Source organism: Euprymna scolopes, chromosome 38 (assembly GCF_053919585.1).
Source record: "Euprymna scolopes isolate OS-2025 chromosome 38, ASM5391958v1, whole genome shotgun sequence".
In the NCBI taxonomy this organism is placed as follows: domain Eukaryota; kingdom Metazoa; phylum Mollusca; class Cephalopoda; order Sepiida; family Sepiolidae; genus Euprymna; species Euprymna scolopes.
In genome coordinates, this window is record NC_136519.1 from 10,980,599 (window position 1) to 11,001,301 (window position 20,703).

Here is a 20,703-nt window from a genome sequence, read left to right on the forward strand (position 1 = left end):
AGGAAGAAAATCTTGACACACTCCTTCGACTGAGTCGAATACCATAATTATATGTAAGCATGGTTAGCAAAAAATAGTGGCTGGCCACTTTTAATGCATCAAAAACCAAGCTTCTATCTTTACATCATCAACGCTCTGATCCCAATGCATAATACACATACATACATATACATTATGATTGCAACGTCTTGTCAAACGAGTGCCACTCCCTCAGACATTTAAAATCCATGGTATGTATATGTACCGGGTCACCGGCGTCTAAACTGGTTCCCCCACCAGACTTGTTTGGTGAGGAGGGCGGCTAGTCTCACTGAAGGATTAAAAACAAGACCTTCCAAAGGGCGAATGAACTCTTTTTCTGGGTCAACGGCCAACTAGCGCCGGTGACCGATACATATACATGCCCACATGCATACATACACATATACATACATATAAATCCATATATATACACACATATACAAATACATACACACATTTACTTACACATACACATACGTATACGTACACATATGCACACACACATATATATACACTTACCTACATATACATACGCATACATATATATGCATTCATACACATACGCACATACATGAACATATACGCATACACACATACATGCACATATACACATACATATACATGCATACAGACACATACACACATGCATACATACACATACACACATATGTGAATACATACACATAAACACATATATGCATATATACACATACATGCATACAAACATATATAAATGTATATACATACACACAAACATATATACACACATACACATATACATACATATACACATAGATATAAATACATATACACATATGTACATATATAAATATACATACACATATACATACATATATACATAGATACATATAATGATGGCAGATCAATTGTTACATGCATCCAGCATTTCAGGCCTACACACGTCACAGCTTTTTTATCGCCACAGGAGTATTTTTTATAGACAAATGCCTGAGGGAGTATCTATACAAAGATGATGTTACAGAGTTTTAGCTTTGTACGACAGCTAAATCTCTCTCGATTCAAAATATTGACATCCAGCAACAAGCAAGAGCAAGATAGCCAGCAAAAAGTCAAACTGCAGACCAGCTTAGCTTAATGCAGGTACTGGTCTCCCGCTTTGTGTTTTTTTTAAATCAGAGATTTGCTTCTCCTAGAGGGGTAGCGTTCACCACGGTTTACAGGAGCCCTCTCCACCTCACACACACATGGAAATAAACACATGCATACATACAGATGTATACAACATACATATGCATGTGCACACACATGCAAACATACACACGTAGAAGCACACATATACGCATATGCATACACATGCATATACATACGTACACATAATACACATGAAAGAACCTTCCAAAAGTCTTAAATACTCAATGATTAGGACGATGATGGTGATGTGCACGATTAAATGAGTTTGACAAAAGAAAAAAAATAGCACGGATTTCCATCTTGTTCTTATTTTTATGTGTGTATGTATGTGTATGTGTGTACGTGTGTACACGTATGTAAAAAATAAGAACATACATACATACATGATGATTGCAACGTCTTGTCAGACGAGTGCCACTCCCTCAGACATTTAAAATCCATGAGCCCAAATACCTGAGGGAGTATCTATACAAATATGATGTTACAGAGTCTTAGATTTGTACGACAGCTAAGTCTCTCTCTCGGTTCAAAATGTTGAGATCCAGCAACAAGCAAGAGCAAGATAGCCAGCAACAAATTAAACTGCAGACCAGCTTAATGCGGGTAATGGTCTCCCGCTTTATGGTTTTTTAAATCAGAGATTTGCTTCTCCTAGAAAGGTTGCCTTCACCACGGCTTACAGGAGCCCTCTCTACCCCAATACACACACACACACACACACACACACACACACACACACACACACACACACACACAAATATACACGGTGCTAGTTCGCCGTTGACCCAGAAAAAAGAGTTCATTCGCCCTTTGGAAGGTATTGTTTTTAATCCTTCAGGGAGACTAGCCGCTCTCCTCACCAAACAAGTCTGGCGGGGGAACCAGTTTAGTCGCCGGTGACCCGACCATGAGGCAGGTAGTACTGAGTTACATGGTACCAGTAGCATATGACATGACCTGACATACAAACATACATACATACACACATGGTAGATTCCTTCAGTCTTGACAGACTATGGATACCGACTGCAAGGGCACCTGCATGTGAAATTTTTGTAGCAAGTGTTGCGTAGTCTACAACGGCACCTCCCATGAGCTGGTGTTGTTAAATACCAGTGGCAAGCGGAGGTCTAGGACGACCGGAAACATGCCGAGATGTCGACAGCACATACAGCGCCGAGAATTCTCAAATGGTCACCCATCTGGTGCTATCCAGGGTCAACGTTGCATAACTTTGGTGATCGGACGAGAACCGGTATGTATAAGTGATTATGTTGTGTACATGCATGCTCACATACAAATATAGGTTTTTTTTTTATAGAGCTAGCGAATTTTAAACTGACAACACTATTTTCTTTAGTTGCAGATGTAGCAACTATCGGTTATTTTGTTGTTTTCGAAATTCAGTCCAAAATAGATGATGTATTACGACGCTTTTAACTATTTTTTACGAAACATATCTGATTAAATTCCCTTTGACGTACGCCATCATACATATGCATATATATCGATATACGTACACATACACATATACCGATACATACAGATATACATACACATATACACATACATATATACACATACATATATACATACACGTACACACATACACATACATACGCGTACATACATACACGTACACACATACACACATACACATACATACGTATACATACATACATACAAACATACATACAAACATACATACATACACGTACACACATACATATATAGGGTGTTTTTTAGAAGTAGCGAATTTTAAATTGACACCACCATTTTCTTTAATTTCAAATTCTGCAGCTATCGGTTATTTTGAGTTCAGCTTAATTTGGCAATTCATCATGAAGAAACTGACACTCGTGCAACATTGCAAATTGTGCACATTTGATGAACGAATATTTTCGCTCAGGATACTAGTCAACTGGCTGCCGCGTTCGTGCAATTTAACCCCATTAGATCATTGTCCTTAGGGATAGGAAACTTTCTATATCTACGCTGGTAAACCAGACACAATAGAGCACATGAAAAACAACATTCGATATTGCCAAAATATAACCTCAATTAATGCGTAGAGTTTGTGAAAATTAGACCCGTAGATTACGCCATATATGCGCGAGTCTATCTGTTCTATCGTTATTTTCATGGCAAGTGCTCGACTGAGCTTCAATTTATGGTCCCCATGCGAAATATCCACAGCAAACACTCACCTAGCTACAACCACTGTCAACAATTTCCCTTACTCTCAGCCTGTAACTATAATCTAGACACAAATTCCATAAACAAAATGTCTTTTCTAAAATTGCCCACTTGTGAAACTCTATACCGAGTGTCTGCTTTACAGCTGACTACAATATGGCCGCATTCAAGTTCAATGTAAACAAATTCTTTTTGAGCCATCCTGTAAAATAATTAAATTCTATTCAATTTCTACCACTTCCGATCAATACGCTTTTGTTTTGCTGACCACCTTACACCTATTAACGCTTATCCTCAAGTAATCCTCAGGCTTTGATACGTGGTGACTTCCCTGTAAAAACAAAATAACTTAACCCTTTTCGTTGCCAACAATTGTATTTCATTTTTCGAAATAGATTTTCGTAGCTCTTTATGAATAGTCACGTGTCATAATCTTACTCCGTCTTTACTACATTGTACCCCGTAACAGACTGATAATCGCAGAAATCAACTACTTCTTAATTGAAACGAACGGAGGGTGTTATAGTGAACTAATCATATAATTCATATATATATATATATATATATATATATATATATATATATATATATATATATATATACACACATAAAAAAATACCTGGCAAATATTCACGGCGAACCAAGTGCAAGAGAAATTCAAAGAATTGCACTTAAAGGAGCAGAATGTTAGAGGTGGCTGGTTACTTTTAATGAATCTAAAACCAAGCTTCTATCTTTACATCATCAACGCTCTGATCCCCATCTGGCATCAATTGAAATGGGTGGCTCTCGTCTAGGGGAAGCTCAATGTCTTGATAAGCTTCTGGGTTTGACCTTAACTCCTGATCTGAAATGGAACACGTACATCAAGTCAGTTGCCAAGTTCGCTGGGAAAATGGAAGGATCCTTCTACCGCCCCAGAAGATATCTCACTACTGATGCAATTCTCTATCTATATAAACGCCAAGGATAAAGTATTGTTGCCACATCTGGGCAGGAGCTGCTAAAAACAGCCTATCCTACCTTGACAGAGTACAAAATAGGCTTCATGGCTTAGTGGGTGATGCCCTTTTCTCTTCCCTGCAAGCTCTCTCCCACAGGAGAGACGTTGCGAGCCTGTCTTTGTTTTATCGTTATTTCCATGGCAAGTGCTCGTCTGAGCTCCAATCTCTGGTCCCCTCGCCAATCTTTCACGATAAACACCCGTCTAGCTGAAACCACTGTTAAAAATTTTCCACACTCTTTATCTGTGCGAAAACTAAAACGTAGATTCCATGAACAAAGCTTCTTTCTTAGAAGTGCACGCCTGTGGAACTCTATTCCGTTTGCCTGTTTCCCACCTGACTGCAATATGGATGTCTTTAAGTCCAACATAAATAAATTACTGATAAACCGCCCCCTTAAGTAAGACACTTTATCAGCTCCCCAATACTAACCTTCTGTATACCCAATGACCCTTATCCCCGAGTGGCTTCCGGGCCTTGATAAGAGATGATTACCTTGTAAAAAAAAATATCTCGGTTAGAATAGGAGTTAGCAGATGAATGTTTGGCATCCGGTAGGATGCTCCAGTCACAGCCTGAACAAACTGATCAGAATGTTATATATCTATAATATTAAGCTGAACGTCTGTGTATGTGTCTGGTCACGAATAAGCTCCTATATGGTTGACTATTATGGAAAACTGATCACATATAATGATAGAAGATGTATCGAGACACAGGAATGGGTATGTTTGATCTAGCATAATGATGATTCATTAAAATTGTGGGGTCTGCGTACTCGCCTAGTCCACAAAGTATGGAAATAAAAAAATTTAAAAATTAAAAAAACAACGTTTACAAGTGTTTTTGATATAGATGTACATAATAATACTTTGATAAGTATGTTTTAACTTAAATAGGGATGGTATAATTAAATTTTGGGGTCTGCTTTCGCGCCTGGCCTCCATAGAATGAAAATAGGCACAAACTTTAATAAAGACTTTTCATATCTATCTGCGTAAGTATTCTTTGATAATTATGTTTCAATTTGAAGAAATATGGTATAATAAAATTATGGGGTGTTCGTTCGCGTCTGACCTCCATAGAATGGAAATATGTCACAAAGTTTAACAAGGTTTTTTAATATAGATCCACAGAATATTGTGATAAGTGTTTCAGTGTGAGCAGGTATGGTATAATAAAGTATGGGGTTTATCTATTTTATTTTTACTTTCATCATATTTTGCTTTGATTTTGATACCTCCGAATTTGAAGCTATCTCTTTACAACCCTTCCTTTTCATAACCTATCTACTATAATAAATCAGAGTCCATTTTCTGTAGGCTGTTTTTGAACCCAGTCAACGACGGGTACTTTTGCTAGTATATATATATATACATATATATATTAGCAGATGTACGAGGCGTTGCCCGGTATTAAATGTAACATCAAATTCATTTAAAAAAGTTAAGTAGTAAATAAAAATGGAAAGAAACATGGGACTATTATGTTTTTTTTTAAATCATTCACTTCTGCAAGTAAAAAACAAAAAAGACAATACTCTAGCTGAGATCGAAACCAAAGCTAAAGACAGTGAATCAAGTGCGATAACCATTAGGCTAGCTTGCCAAGATTTTTACAAAGTGTTCTCAAACCTACTTATCCTAGTTATGAAGAAGGCTGACATGTGAACGATTCGCGCAGTCGTGAAAAACAGCTAAAAATGCGATTACTCCCAAGTACGAAATTTTCAATTTTGAGGCCGTCGCAGCCCGTTTTTTTTTTTCCGGATGAAAACCCATTAAAATTTTTTCCTCGTGTTCGAATACCCTATATACCAAATTTCAATATGTAGATAAAAAATTCGTTGAGTATATAGGTTGAAAGTTGTCCTCTCTTACACACACACATATTCTCACTTTTATATATTTGTATATATATATATATATATATATATATATATATATATATATATATATATATATATATATTTACACATGAATAATCGGTGAGAGCCGCCGACTGTCAATGCGACGGTTGTAGGCTCAATCCACGGCTGTGGAAAGGTGTTTGTCTAGCCGCACTGATGAGTTGTGATACAACGAAACAGTACTGTATGTGGATGACAATTAAAGCCCCCCTCTTTGGGTTGAGCACTTTGTAAATATATTTTCACCCGACGCGTATTTAAAAAGCGATTAAGCGAAGCTCACTATTAATTTGTTTGTAAAGGACGGGAGAGTGTGAGTTTAATACACACTCTATGAGAAATATTTACGGCACTGATTCGTAGCCGAATGGTGAGAGCCGCCGAGTGTCAATACGACGGTTGTAGGTTCAATTCACGGCTGTGGAAAGGTGTTTGTCTAGCCGAACTGATGAGCTGTGATACAACGAAACAGTACTGTATGTGGATGACAATATATATATATATATATATATATATATATATATATATATATATATATATATATATATATATATTGAGCACCATTGCAGTAAATACTACAAATCGATTACACAAATCAATACACAAATTTAATGAGGATGCATTAAATAATATATATATATATATATATATATATATATATATATATATATATATGCTTCTCTTTCTCTCTTCCTATCTCTCGCGATATATATATATATATATATATATATATATATATGTGTGTGTGTGTGTGTGTGTGTGTGTGAACACAGACTATACTTTATTTTATAATGAGAGAAATATGGAGATTGCCCCGCACAGACAGCTACCTTGAATCAATCAATAATCAAATAAAACAAAAAGTTTGCGATGAGGTGTGCAGCGGGGGTTTCGTAAATAACTGTTCGTGCCAATTTTAATTTTATTTATGTGGCTCGCGTAACATCGTGCAACTATTTTCAAAATGACTTAATCTAATTGTTTGGAAATTTACGTCACGTTATGGTCAAGCCTCGCGGCTGACATACTCGGCGCAGGGCTGCAACTATTGTCACTACCGGGAAGGAACTCTTTTAAATGGAAGGTGGAATTGCATTTTATTCTTTGGAAAATGGATTTCTGCTTCATCTATCACCGCTACGTTTTCATTATCATCTATTTTTTCTTCTTTTTTATGTTATTTCTTCTTCTTCTTCTTCTTCTTCTTCTTCTTCTTCTTTCTTTTTTATTTCTTCTACGACGCTCCATATTATACTTATTTATTTTCTGATCTCTGGTTCTTCTTCTTCTTTTTCTTTTTATTCTTTTCCTCCACATCCTCCGTCTCCTCCTCCTCCTTCTTCTTCTTTTTCTTTTTTTCTTCATTTTCTTTTTCTTCTCCTTTTTTCTTCCTTTTTCTTTCTTCTACAACGCTTTCATATTATACTTATTTATTTTCTGATCTCTGGTTCTTCTTCCTTTTCCTGTTCTTTTTCTTCTTCTTCTTTTTCTTCCTCCTTTCTTTCTCTCTTTTTTTATTTCTTCTACGAGGCTTTCATATTATACGTATTTCTCCTTTTTATCTCTGGTTCTTCTTCTTCTTCTTCTTCTTCTTCTTCTTCCTTTCTGGTTTTTCCTCCTTTCTTTCTTTCTTTTTTTAAATTTCTTCTACGACGCTTTCATATTATACTTATTTCTCCTTTTGATCTCTGGTTCTTCCTATTATTAAATTTCTTCTTTTTTAAATCTATTTCTTTATTCTTTGTTTATTTTATGCATTTTTTATGCTTTTTTTTCGTCTTATTTTTTATATTTTGTTCCGTCTTTTCTTTTCCATAATTCTTTATATTTTCCTTTTCTTTTCGTACTTCTTAGTTTCTTTCTCTTTTCCCCTACTTTATTTATACGTTACGTGCTTCGTTCTTTTATTTTCGAACTTCTTTATTTCTTCTTTCTTTTTTTTTCGTATTTCTTTTTTTTTCATCCTCTTTCTTTACGTACTTTATTTTACGTACTTTATTTTTACGTATTTCCGTTTTTTTTTTATTCTTTATTTTTTCTATTCTGTTATTTGTTCATTCTTCTGTCTTTTCGGACTTCTTTATTTCTTCTCCCTTTTTCTTTTCGTATTTAAAAAAAAACAACTTCTTCCTCTTTCTATTCGTATTTTTTTTTTATTTCTTTTCCCTCTTCCTTTTCGTATTTTTTCTTCTCACTTTACGTACTTCTTTATTTTATTCTCTTTTTCGTATTGTAGTTTTTATTTATTCTTTTCGTACTAATTCATTTGTTCTTCATTTTCTTTTCGTATTTCCTTATTTTTTCATTCCTTTGTCTCTTCGTAATTTTAAAATGTTTTCTTTCTTTTCTTTTCGAACTTCTTTATTTGATCCGCGTTTTCGTACTTTCCTTCTTTGCGTACTTTTTTTTTCAATTTCCTGTTCCATTTCTTTTCGTATTTAATTATTTCTTCTTTTTGTACTTCTTTATTTCCTTTTCTGTTTCTTTCCATGCTTATATATTTCTTCTGCTTTTCTTTTTTGTTCTCCATTCATACACCTTCTTTTCGTACTTCGTTTTTCTTATCCTTTTTGTACTTCGTTTATTCTTTTTATTTTTTCTTCTTCTTTCATTTCTTTTCGTTTGTTCGTTCTTTATTTTTTTTGTTTCATCATCATCATCATCATCATCATCATCATCATCATCATCATCTCCGTCTTTTCCTACCGTTATCTCTAGACTCTACAATATAAAGCAGATACGCCTTCGCCCCGTTCAGATCAGCCAATACCATTTCAAAACACGCCGTGTTTCTTTTATTAATTCATTTATCATCAAACTCGGCGATTCTTGTTTGCTTTCATTTCGTTCCTGCATTCAATCTAAAAAGATACAATATTGCAAAAGTGAAAATTCAAACCAAATAGCAGATTTCAATACTACAGAAAAACGCGTCGTCGTAAGTCACTAACACATCAATAACACACTCATATTATCAATTCAATATATATATATATAATATATATATATATATATATATATATATATAACTACTTCATTTAATAACATAAACTAATATACGAAAGTATACATTTATGCGTAAACTTTAAGTATTTACTTCAACAGTGCCAATACGTAGGTAGAGCTAGGTAGTAAGTTATAAAATGTATATGGCGATTACGCTACACAGAATATTTCACGTTTCATCCACACTTGGATTCATCAGGCTTATGCGAGAATTTTGTGGTTGTCTCGCGTTTTTATATACGCACCTTCTATTGAGTTTTTTAGTTAGCCAATCAGCTTTCTAGTTTCCACGGCACTCTTCCTAATCAGCCTTTGTCCTGTAAGTGCCTGCTCATTGGCTAATTATAAAGGGTGCGTGGAAACTAGAAAGTTGATTGGCTAACTAAAAACTCAATAGAAGGTGCGTATATAAAAACGCGAGACAACCACAAAATTCTCGCATAGGCCTGATGAATCCTAGGGTGGATGAAACGTGGAATATTAAGTGTAGCTTAATCGCCATATATATTTTATATCTTACTATATATATATATATATATATATATATATATATTTACATATATAATATTTTTAAATAGATAATAACAATTTTTATATCAACATGTATAGTGCTTCATGCTTATGGAATCATCAGTGTAGGAAGTGGTAATTACTGCTAATCAAGAGATTCAAACCCAGTCTAAAATATCACCCTTGGCTTCGCATACTAGCGTTAGAGCAGCTACTCTTACAGAGGGTATCCATTGTCTTTCGAGAGTGAACAAGGCTTCCAAACTTGTTCCCCATGAGCTTCCCTGACAGAGTTTTTATATCTAGAGCCAAAGCTATATTTATATTATTTATGTCTATGTTTATATGCGCCGCGAAAGAGATATATTCGTTTGAAGAAGCTGAATGGTTTTGGCAACGATTTCGATTAATAATCTAGTAAATGGCTTTACTGAACGAGTATTCGAGATTGGAGATGGTATTCCTTAGCGCGGGAATTTCGGCGTACCTGTTGACAACAATACAAAGGGACCTCTTTATATGTATGGAACTATATGCCAGAGTTGTAGCTCTGCTTTTAAACGGACACTGTATATATGTACAGATTGATACATATTTCTTTGGTGAAGTATTGTATCCAAAATGCTGATTAAATAAGTGTCGATGCATTTACCCTTAAGTATATTATATATATATATATATATATATATATATATATATATATATATATATATATATATATATATATATGTGTGTGTGTGTGTCTAGCCTCACTGATTAGCTGTGATACGCCGAAACAGCACTGTGTATTATTATTATTATTATTATTATTATTTTGAGAGTAAACAGTTACATATGGTCGCTACAAACAGCCATCTGTTTCAGTCAATGAGACTTCGTCAGACGACCCTGAACCATTCGACGCTACAGAAAAAAAAGGAAAATCTTTTCCTTTTTTTCCTATAGCGTCGAGTCGTTCAGGGTCGCCTGACGAAGTCTCATTGACTGAAACAGATGGCTGTTTGTAGCGACCAAATGTAACTGTTTACCCTCGAATAAATAATAAAGAAAATTTTTCTCTTGTTATCGAGCAAAATCTAACAACCTCGTTGTATTCATTAGTCCCTACTTTTGAACATTTTAAACCTGAGTTTATATATATATATATATATATATATATATATATATATATATATATATATATATATATATATGATTGATGATTGTAACGTCTTGCCAGACGAGTGCCACTCCCTCAGATATTTAAAATCCATGATTCCAAATGTCAAAATACAAATATGATGTTACAGAGTCTTAGCTTTGTACGACAGCTAAGTCTCTCTATCGTTTCAAAATGCTGAGATCCAGCAACAAGCAAGAGCAAGATAGCCAGCAACAAATTAAACTGCAGACCAGCTTAATGCGGGTACTGGTCTTCTGCTTTAGAGTTTTTTAAATCAGAGATTTGCTTCTCCTAGAAAGGTTGCCTTCACCACGGCTTACAGGAGCCCTCTCTACCCCAATACACATATACACACACACAAATATACACGGTGCTAGTTTGCCGTTGACTCAGAAAAAGAGTTCATTCGCCCTTTGGAAGGTCTTGTTTTTAATCCTTCAGAGAGACTAGCCGCCCTCCTCACCAAACAAGTCTGATGGGGGAACCAGTTTAGTCGCCGGTGACCCGACCATGAGGCAGGTAGTACTGGGTTACATGGTACCAGTAGCATATGACATGACCTGACATATATATATATATATATATATATATATATATATATATATATATATATATATATATATATATATATGCGTGTGTGGAGGGTGTTTGTGCTGGTCTAGTAACACAGATCGAGTTTCGATTCTGGCTTAAGATAGTTGCTTGTCGAGCCGCACTAATGAGCTGTGATGGAACGAAACAGTACTGTATGTTGGATACTATATATATATATATATATATATATATATATATATATATATATATATATATATATATATTAAAATACAAAAATGCGAGCATAAAAAGTAATATGGCCAAGCTTAAATATGGAAAAATAAAGGACTAGTTGTTAAAACTGGAAAAAAAAGGAGAAAATATTCTAGTAAAAAATGTAATAAAAATAAATTTATAACTTAAAATATTGTAGCAGTTAGAATTGATTATATAATGTTAAATTGAATTTAAAAAAAATCTTATTCCTACAATATCTATATAATACTAAAAGTCTATGGATCTTGTATGTTTGCAATCAGATTTCCGGTTTTCAACATCCGGTTGCGCATGCGTAAATAGCAACGTCTTCAATCCGTTATTCCAATTCCGGAATTTTTATATCGCTTTTAATACAAACAATTTCATTTAATTTGATCAAATAGTTATTTATATATACAAATAATACATAGATTCATAGATAATTATAATATATATTATAAAATCTATTTATCTATGAATCTATTAATAATATGAAATATTACCCTATACAATTTATGGAAAGAAAACACCTCTCACTTTCCCTCTAATAGATTTCAACACTCCTACTCTCTCTGTTTTCGTTACGTACGCGAGAAATAGTTACGTGTATGTGTGAGAGACAGAAAAAGGGAGCGATGTAAAACTGGATAGAGTTATTCCCCTTAACTAATGCAGACCTTTTTACTAGAGGGCGTTATTACAAAAAAATTTCTTTTTCTTCTTCCCATGTTTTTTAAAGTCGTCTGCTTACATTTCCAAACGGAAAGCTGAATCGGTAAATGCACACATTTCTATTACATTAAATAGTGTTTTCCTTTACACAATGGGTACTGAATGTTTGCTTAAATTAAATGAAAAAAGTTACATTTTATTTTCATTTTGTATTTAAAAAGCCATTATTAACATGTGGAGAGTGTTTTTTTTATTATTCTGTACTTTCAACTAACAATTTCATTTAAAAGATGATATATCAAAATTTGAATTTAACTATAATAAGGATTATGATACCTGTTCAGTGCATAAGTATGACCAACCACTTATAATTCAGTAACTGTAATTTAAAAAAAAATAACAATTATAATAAACAGAACGACTCATAGAAATCTATCTATATTCTTTTTTCATTTTAATATACTTTCATAGAAATGCTTCTGTTATGTAAAAAAAAAACTATTTTCTTTATGCCACAAGTGTCACGCTCATACATGAATTCCATAGCTAATATAACGTACTGACCAAACGGGTCACGGGTGGTCTAGTAAGTTATAAATTTATTATATTTTTTACTAGAATATCTTGTCCTTTTTTCAGTTTTAACAACTAATCCTTTAGTTTTCTATGTTTAAGCTTAACCATATTACTTTTCATGCTCGCATTTTTCTATTGTAATCCATGATTTTTCCAGGCTTCCAGTAAATTCACTTGTTCTTTGATTAATTTAAGTCTTATTTTTTTGCACTGATAAACATAAACACATATGTAATAACAATGTACGGCACTCGTCTGCTTTCAATGAAATCCCCCAATTATTTCCATTTCATGCTTTCATTCTTTCTGTTTCACTTGTTACTCTCTTTTCGCGAGAGCGGTGAATCAGTAGCAACAGTAGTCGCTGAAGCGACGTGGTTGCTATGGAAACCAGTCATAAAAATCGTCGCTTAATTTCTTACGATTTTTACGATTTTGAACACCAGCAAATTCATCATAACTTTTGTTTTACTGAACGGAAATTTATTTATTTTTCACAATATAGCTGAGAAGATGATCTATAAACTGTAATTATTGTTTGAAATTTGGTAAAAAATGAGTGAGCGGTGAAGCTTTAAGTTCTAAATGACTAAAACTGCCACTTAACCATGTATTAAAACACGATAGTGTTTGAGGTATATATATATATATATATATATATATATATATATATATATATATGTATGTGTGTGTGTGTGTGTGTGTGTGTGTGTGTGTGCAGGGTGGAATGATAAATGTGTCGCCAAAATAAAATTACAGTTCTATTTAAAAACTTTTATTGAAAAAAATCAATTCAGGTAACTTGATTATATAGTAGAGCTGACATCTATCCAATGTAACCGCCTTCAGCCTCAATCACGGCCTCGATACAGGCCCGGAATCGGGAGCATGTTTTTTTTTACAAGCGCCGGCGGATGGCGGCAATCAGACTGGCTTTGTTGTGGGAGGTCATGTTGGTGATGTTCTCAACGTATGATTAAACGAAGTAGTCTAGCGGTTTCAGGTCGGGGGAAGAGCGGAGCAGCGAGAGAAGGGTACAAATTCGTAGCCATCCTTCTGAAGCCAAACCTGCGTCCCTTTGGACGTGTGGCCCGGCGCCGAGCCCTGCTGCCACACCCAGGGTATGTCAACAGCCACCTGATTGCAGCATTGGATCACCACATTCTTCAGCACATCCAGGTACACTTTGATGTTGACTTTCAAGCCGACTTCGAAGATGTGAGGTGGTAGGATGTGACCCTCACATGAAACAACACCAAAGACTATTACTGTAATTTTTGTTTGCATAATCTTGGACACGATCCTTTTATTCGTGACAATCCAGCGATGTATTTTGTGCGTGCTGGCAATGGTGCTGTTGTTATAACTTGAATCGGTAGAGAGTAGGAGTTGTACAGTGGCGCATCCCCGATTTCGCTCGCTGAACATTGTGTCACTTACAAATATGATAAAAGCCAATATCACTCTTGGGATTTGTAAAAAATTGGCAAACTAGTTGATGGTCTGCAACAAAATAAATAAAATCGGTTTTCATCAAACGAAAATGGTAACATGTCGTCTCTTCTACGGTGACAATTTTATCGTTCCACGGCATATATATATATATATATATATATATATATATATATATATATATATATATACTAGCAGAGTGATCAGGTGTTGCCCGGGATTGAATGATGATCAATGATTGTTTCACACTCCCATATTGTTATTGTTCATCGAAATTGGTGAAATCCAACATTCTTCAATGAAATCGATGGATTGTCTGCTCTAGTTAGGTACTCATCGTGGTACACCGCGAGGAAGCTTCACATGCTTCCCCACAGTGACTTAATACATCGTAATCTACATTGCACTGTAGAGAATCTACAGTTTATTTTATAAAATTATTTTTTTATATATCATGGCCTGAATTAAATGCAAATGTTAAGCACCATGCTTCAGTTATGCACTAAACAAAAACATTAATTTCGAATGCACCCCTGTCATATCAAAGAACCAACTTTTGTTTCCTGGCCTTACTGCTTGTGCAGCAATAATGGTTTGAATTTAAGTTTAAAAAGCAAAAGTCATGTATATTGGTGTAGTTGTGCATTAAACAGAAACATTTATTTCGAACGCGTCCCTATCATATCAAAGAACCTAATGTTGATTTTATATGTTGGGTATTTCGACTGGTGTGGTAATAAAAATTCTCTAATGCGTTTGTAATGTTAGGCTGTATGAGGTGTTTGCTTTGGTTAAAATCGCATGCTCTTTCTTTCATCGGATTATTTCGATTATCGATTATCGATATTCATCGAAGAAATTCCGATACAAAAGCTATCTAAGGACACTGTCAGGCACCTAAAGTACATTGGCGGAAAATTTCGTAAAATTTGCCCATCCGTTTTCGAATCCATACAGAACAAATTCACACACAAAGGAACACACACACAGACAATGTTCTTTATATATATATATATATATATATATATATATATATATATATATATATATATATATATATATATATATATATAGTCAAGCGCGTCTGATTGAACTTGGCAGAGGTCTTCTTTTTCCGATTTTGTTGGATATCTTTTCAATTCGCCGAGTGGTCTTTTTTTATTTCGGCTGGCATGCTGTATATTGTGGCGCCCATATTCTTTCTCAAGCGCTTTCTATCAGTACATCCGATCGTCGTCAGAAGCGGTTGTTGTTGGTGTCATTTTCTTTTTCTGTATTTTTATTGGGGCTTGGTGTATTCATAGTTAGTTTTTCATTTATTTTTGTTTATTGATTATTAAGGTGAGCGCAGGATAAGTAGAGGCGAATTATTTATATTTTTAATTTTGGTTTTCTTATTTTATATTTTATTTATTTAGTTGATTTATTGTCAGTTATTGAATACAGTTAGTATATTTGTCCCGGTATTAGATGAGATCCGGTTAATCAGATCTCATTTAATACCAGGACAAATATATTGAGTATATAGGTTGAGAAATGTCCTAAAACACACACACACACACACACACACACACACACACACACAAAATTGACTTCTTAGCTTATTGGGAGATACCCTTTTCTCTTCCCTGCAACCTCTCTCCCACAGAAGAGACGTTGCGAGCCTGTCTTTGTTTTATCGTTATTTCCATGGCAGGTGCTCGTCTAAGTTCCAATCTTTAGTCCCCCCCCCACGCCAATCTTTCACGAAAAACACCCGACTAGCTGAAACCACTGTCAATAATTTCCCTACTCTTTATCCGTGCCTAAATCAAAATGTAGATTCCATGAACAAAGCTTCTTTCTTAGAACTGCACGGCTGTGGAACTCTCTGCCTCTTGCCTGTCCCCCCTTCCCCCCCGAATTTAACTTGGATGTCTTCAAGTCCAACACAAACAAATTCCTGATGAACCGCCCCCTTTCCCCAATACTATTACTACGATACTTCCCCATTGATTACTGTACAAACAATAACCTTATCCCCGAGTGGCTCCTGGGCCTTCATAAGTGGTGATCCTCATGTAAAATATATATATATATATGTGTGTGTGTGTGTGTGTGTGTGTGTACGCGTGTGTGTACAAAACAGTTACTTGCGGACATGTAATTCGCAGTACCAAGGCTCATCAGCGTAGATGCTTATACTAGGATTCGCACCTCTAACCATATGTTCTATGATCAGATACTACAAAGCACTAGTTGAAATTACGTGGTATTTGTATTGCTTTTAAAATTATGCCCACTTTTTTGTTGATTTTTAACGATAATTAAATTCAATACAGCATATCTCCTATAAAATCGGGAAAGCAGTTTTCTTTTATATCTGAACGATGCCTCTCTCTCTCTTTCTGTCCCTCTCATATATATATATATATATATATATATATATATATATATATATATAACTGTCTGTCCGTCTATCTGTTTGTGTACATATTTTCAAACTCTATCTAAAAATCGCAGAGCGGCGCTAGGGGCCTCAAATGATTGGATTTTTACGGACCGTTCTTTTATGGATTTTTAATCTGTCAAAACACTTTTTAAGGGGCCAAAAATGGGTCAAAATTGAAAAAAATTCTTTATGCATTTTGTACATTCAACTTTAGTATATGTTTAATTTTTAATCTTACAAGTGATTGAATCGTATATATATATATATATATATATATATATATATATATATATATATATATATATTCATCCATGACTACCGCGCGTGCGAACACTGTAATGTACTCGCTCGAATTCGGTATTTAACAATTCTTAATTCCCTTCATTGCCGTGTAGTTTGGTGGCCCGGAGGTAAAGGCCCGGCAAATAGAACTAAAGGGGACTTGGTAACTGGGTTCAAATCGCATAAATACGAAATCCGCATTAATTAAAATATAATATTTAAACGTATTTTACGACTGGGCAATGCCGGGCGACCTACTAGTATAGTTGTATTTTTGTACGGTTCTCTACTTTGCACCGGCTGGAATAGATAGATAACTTACGAATAAAGATGGATAGACTGACATATATATATATATAGGTCTAGAGATATCTTTACGCTGATAGATGCTAACAAGTAATCAGAAAGATACAATATATGACAGTTGTTTCGCAAAATGCAATATCGATCGCCGAAGGTGAAACGAGGCGAAACAATAATAGAAACTGAAAAACTACTTGAAGAAGTTACGATGAATAAATTCCAAGTCAAAACGCTAAATTTCAAAACAATAAAGACGTCACGTATTCGCGTTTGATTTTACTGTTGTTTTATTTTATAATAATAAATCGCATCCATTTGGCCAATTCACAAATGTTGCCAAAAACACGGAAATTTCATTAATTCCACTTGCGAGAAGAATATATCTTTATGGTCCTTCGAAGACAGGCAATTAATTACCGGAAACGAGAAACACAAAATAGAAAACCCGCCACCAGAAAAGAAGAGTCGAACTGGTGACAGAAGAAAAAAAGAAAGATGCGTCCATGCAATTTATGCGTTTAGCGGTAAAAATGCTATGTTTTACTTGACTCTCTACGAGGGCAGGTTTAGACAAAGCGAATTTTGATATGAATTGAGTTAAGCTCTCTAAAAGGGGGCAATCTGGATTGCTCTTAAAATAAAAATGGCTTCAGTATTGAAGGATTTCTTTCACCAACCGAAGACAGAGCAAATGAAGAGTAGTAGCACAACTACTACTACTACTACTACTACTACTACTACTACTACTACTACTACTTTAAGGTCCTGGATATGACCTTAAACTATATCCGATGGTGAGGCCCCAGCTTGCGGGCATTGGGCAGTGTGGAGCCACCCTTCGATTGCCATTGCTCCCAGGTCCACTCTGACCCGGAGTGGTAGTACCTGTTAGGGTCCCAACTATGGGTTAAATAGAAACCGACCTGAAAAAAAAAAAATTAATAAAAAAATTTTCTTGAAAATAAATGGATTCGGCATTAAATAACCTGAAAAGGGTTGATATGCCGTAAAACAAAACCAACCAATTAATTACACTTTAATCCTAGCCGAAAGGATTTCAACTCAAGTGGAAGTATAACAGAACAGAGAAAATACTATTGTAACAGAGTATGATGGCTGTATGCAAATGCAGGGACGTGTGCGAAGTGACGTCACAGTAGAGAAAAAAAACAACTATAACAAGAACGTGTGCACAGACCGGCGAGGACGTTCGAGAGGATAGAGAAGGAGCATGATCGCTTTTTATTTGGGAAAGTAACCAGAAATAAATGTCGTTGTTACAAAAAAACAAAAAAAACAACAAAAAAACAAGAGTCGAGTTATTACTTTTCCTATATTCTTTGCGACGTAGTCTGCTACAACGTGTTGGCCCCCAGGTGTCTACATGTTAACGCGTGTGTAAACGTGTGTACTGTTACACTATTTCAAATTAAAGCCTTTTCAGGTTAGGATTGGTTATTCGTATTATTTTTAAACCTTCGGACTACTGTTCTCATCTTGAGTGTCAGTTTCACAATGTTTCGGTTGATGTGAACTCCGACCTTCTTCATATGTATTTTGTCGAACTCAAAATTTTTTCCCTCGAACTCAGGAATCTAGACAGAATTTCGAACGGAACCCTTTTATTTACTTTACGAGGGTAGCATGCTCTCGTTCTGTCAGCCATCGCTGGATAGAGGTTTTAAGCAATTCGCAATTATATTTTTGGGTCGCCAAGACTGAGGATTGAACCTCCAACCTAAGATCTCTATCCAGTGATGGTTGATGAAACGAAAGCTTCCTACCTCCGTGAAGTAAATAAAAGGGTTCCGTTCGAAATTCCGTCCAGATTCTCGAAAGAAACATTCCCGAGTTTGGCAGTGGTACACCAAAAGAAGGTCGGAGGTTACATCGACCGAAACGTTGTGAGAAGACACTCAAAGTAAGAACAGTAGTCCGAAGATTAAAAATAATGTGAAACCTATTCTCGTTGTGGTTGGATGACGTGTCTTAGAAGAAAGTCAGGAATGACTATTTCAAAATTAAGTATAACATCTGGCGAGCGAACGCTTATTTAATTACTGTTAGAAAATCTAAAAATACGTGATAGATTGGAAGATTGGTTGGTTGTTTTGCGGCATATCAACCCTTTTTAGGTAATTTAATGGCGAATCCAGTGATTTTGAAGAAAAAGGTTTTAACAGAATATATTTGTTTTCAAGTCAGTTTCTATTTAACCCATAGTTGGGAGCTTAACAGGTACTGCCACTCCGGGTCAGAATGGACTTGGGAACAATGGCAATTAAGGGGTGGCTTCACATTCTCCAAAGCTCGCAAGCTGGGGCCTCATCATCGGGTATAGTTTAAGGCCATATTCAGGACCAAAAATACATGATAGATCAACGAATATGTTATTAAAAACTTAAGCATGAGTGACTACCAAAATGATATTTCAAACTTATGTGTAACAAACCAGCGAAAATGCTATTTTAAATTTAAGCAGTAAAGACAGGAGAAAATGCTATTTTAAATTTAAGCGTAAGTGACCATCGAAGCGCTATTTCAAACTTTAGCGGGACGGACTAACGAAAATGCTACTTCAAACTTAAGCCTTACAGACCAACAAAAAAGCTATATAAAACTTTAGTGTGACTGACAAACGAAAATGCTATTTCAAATGTAGGACTGACTGACGTGCGACAAGGAATCTATAGAAGTACTTGGTCGCTTCTGAACATGTTATCTTTAACTTAAACGTGATTAACCGACGGCATCCTTAATAGAATTTGTCTATTCAATCTGCGCGCTTAGTAATGAAAATTTGATTGCAAACTTAAGTTTGACAACTTAACTTACCAACGTTTATTTATTCTTATAGGGATGATTGTAAACACCTCAAACTTAAGCGTGACTGACAAATGGACAGTTGAGGTATGGTTGCATCTAAATATACTACTTTAAAGTTCGGCGTATCAATTTTGAATTGATCCCATCGCAATAAAACTTTCCCCGACTTTGCATGTAAATTCTGAAACATTCTGTTCTTGATTGTCGCAGTTAAAAACATCCATACTCTCGGTTGCTAGAATAAAAGAGGAGGTCTTCATACAGACCCGACGATCCTGAGGAAGGATTTTCGTGATCTCTATACAAAGTTCGATTAATTTAACAAAAAAACAAACAAAAAAAAAAACAAAAAACAAAACAAAAAAAAAACAAATAAAATGTGCACAAT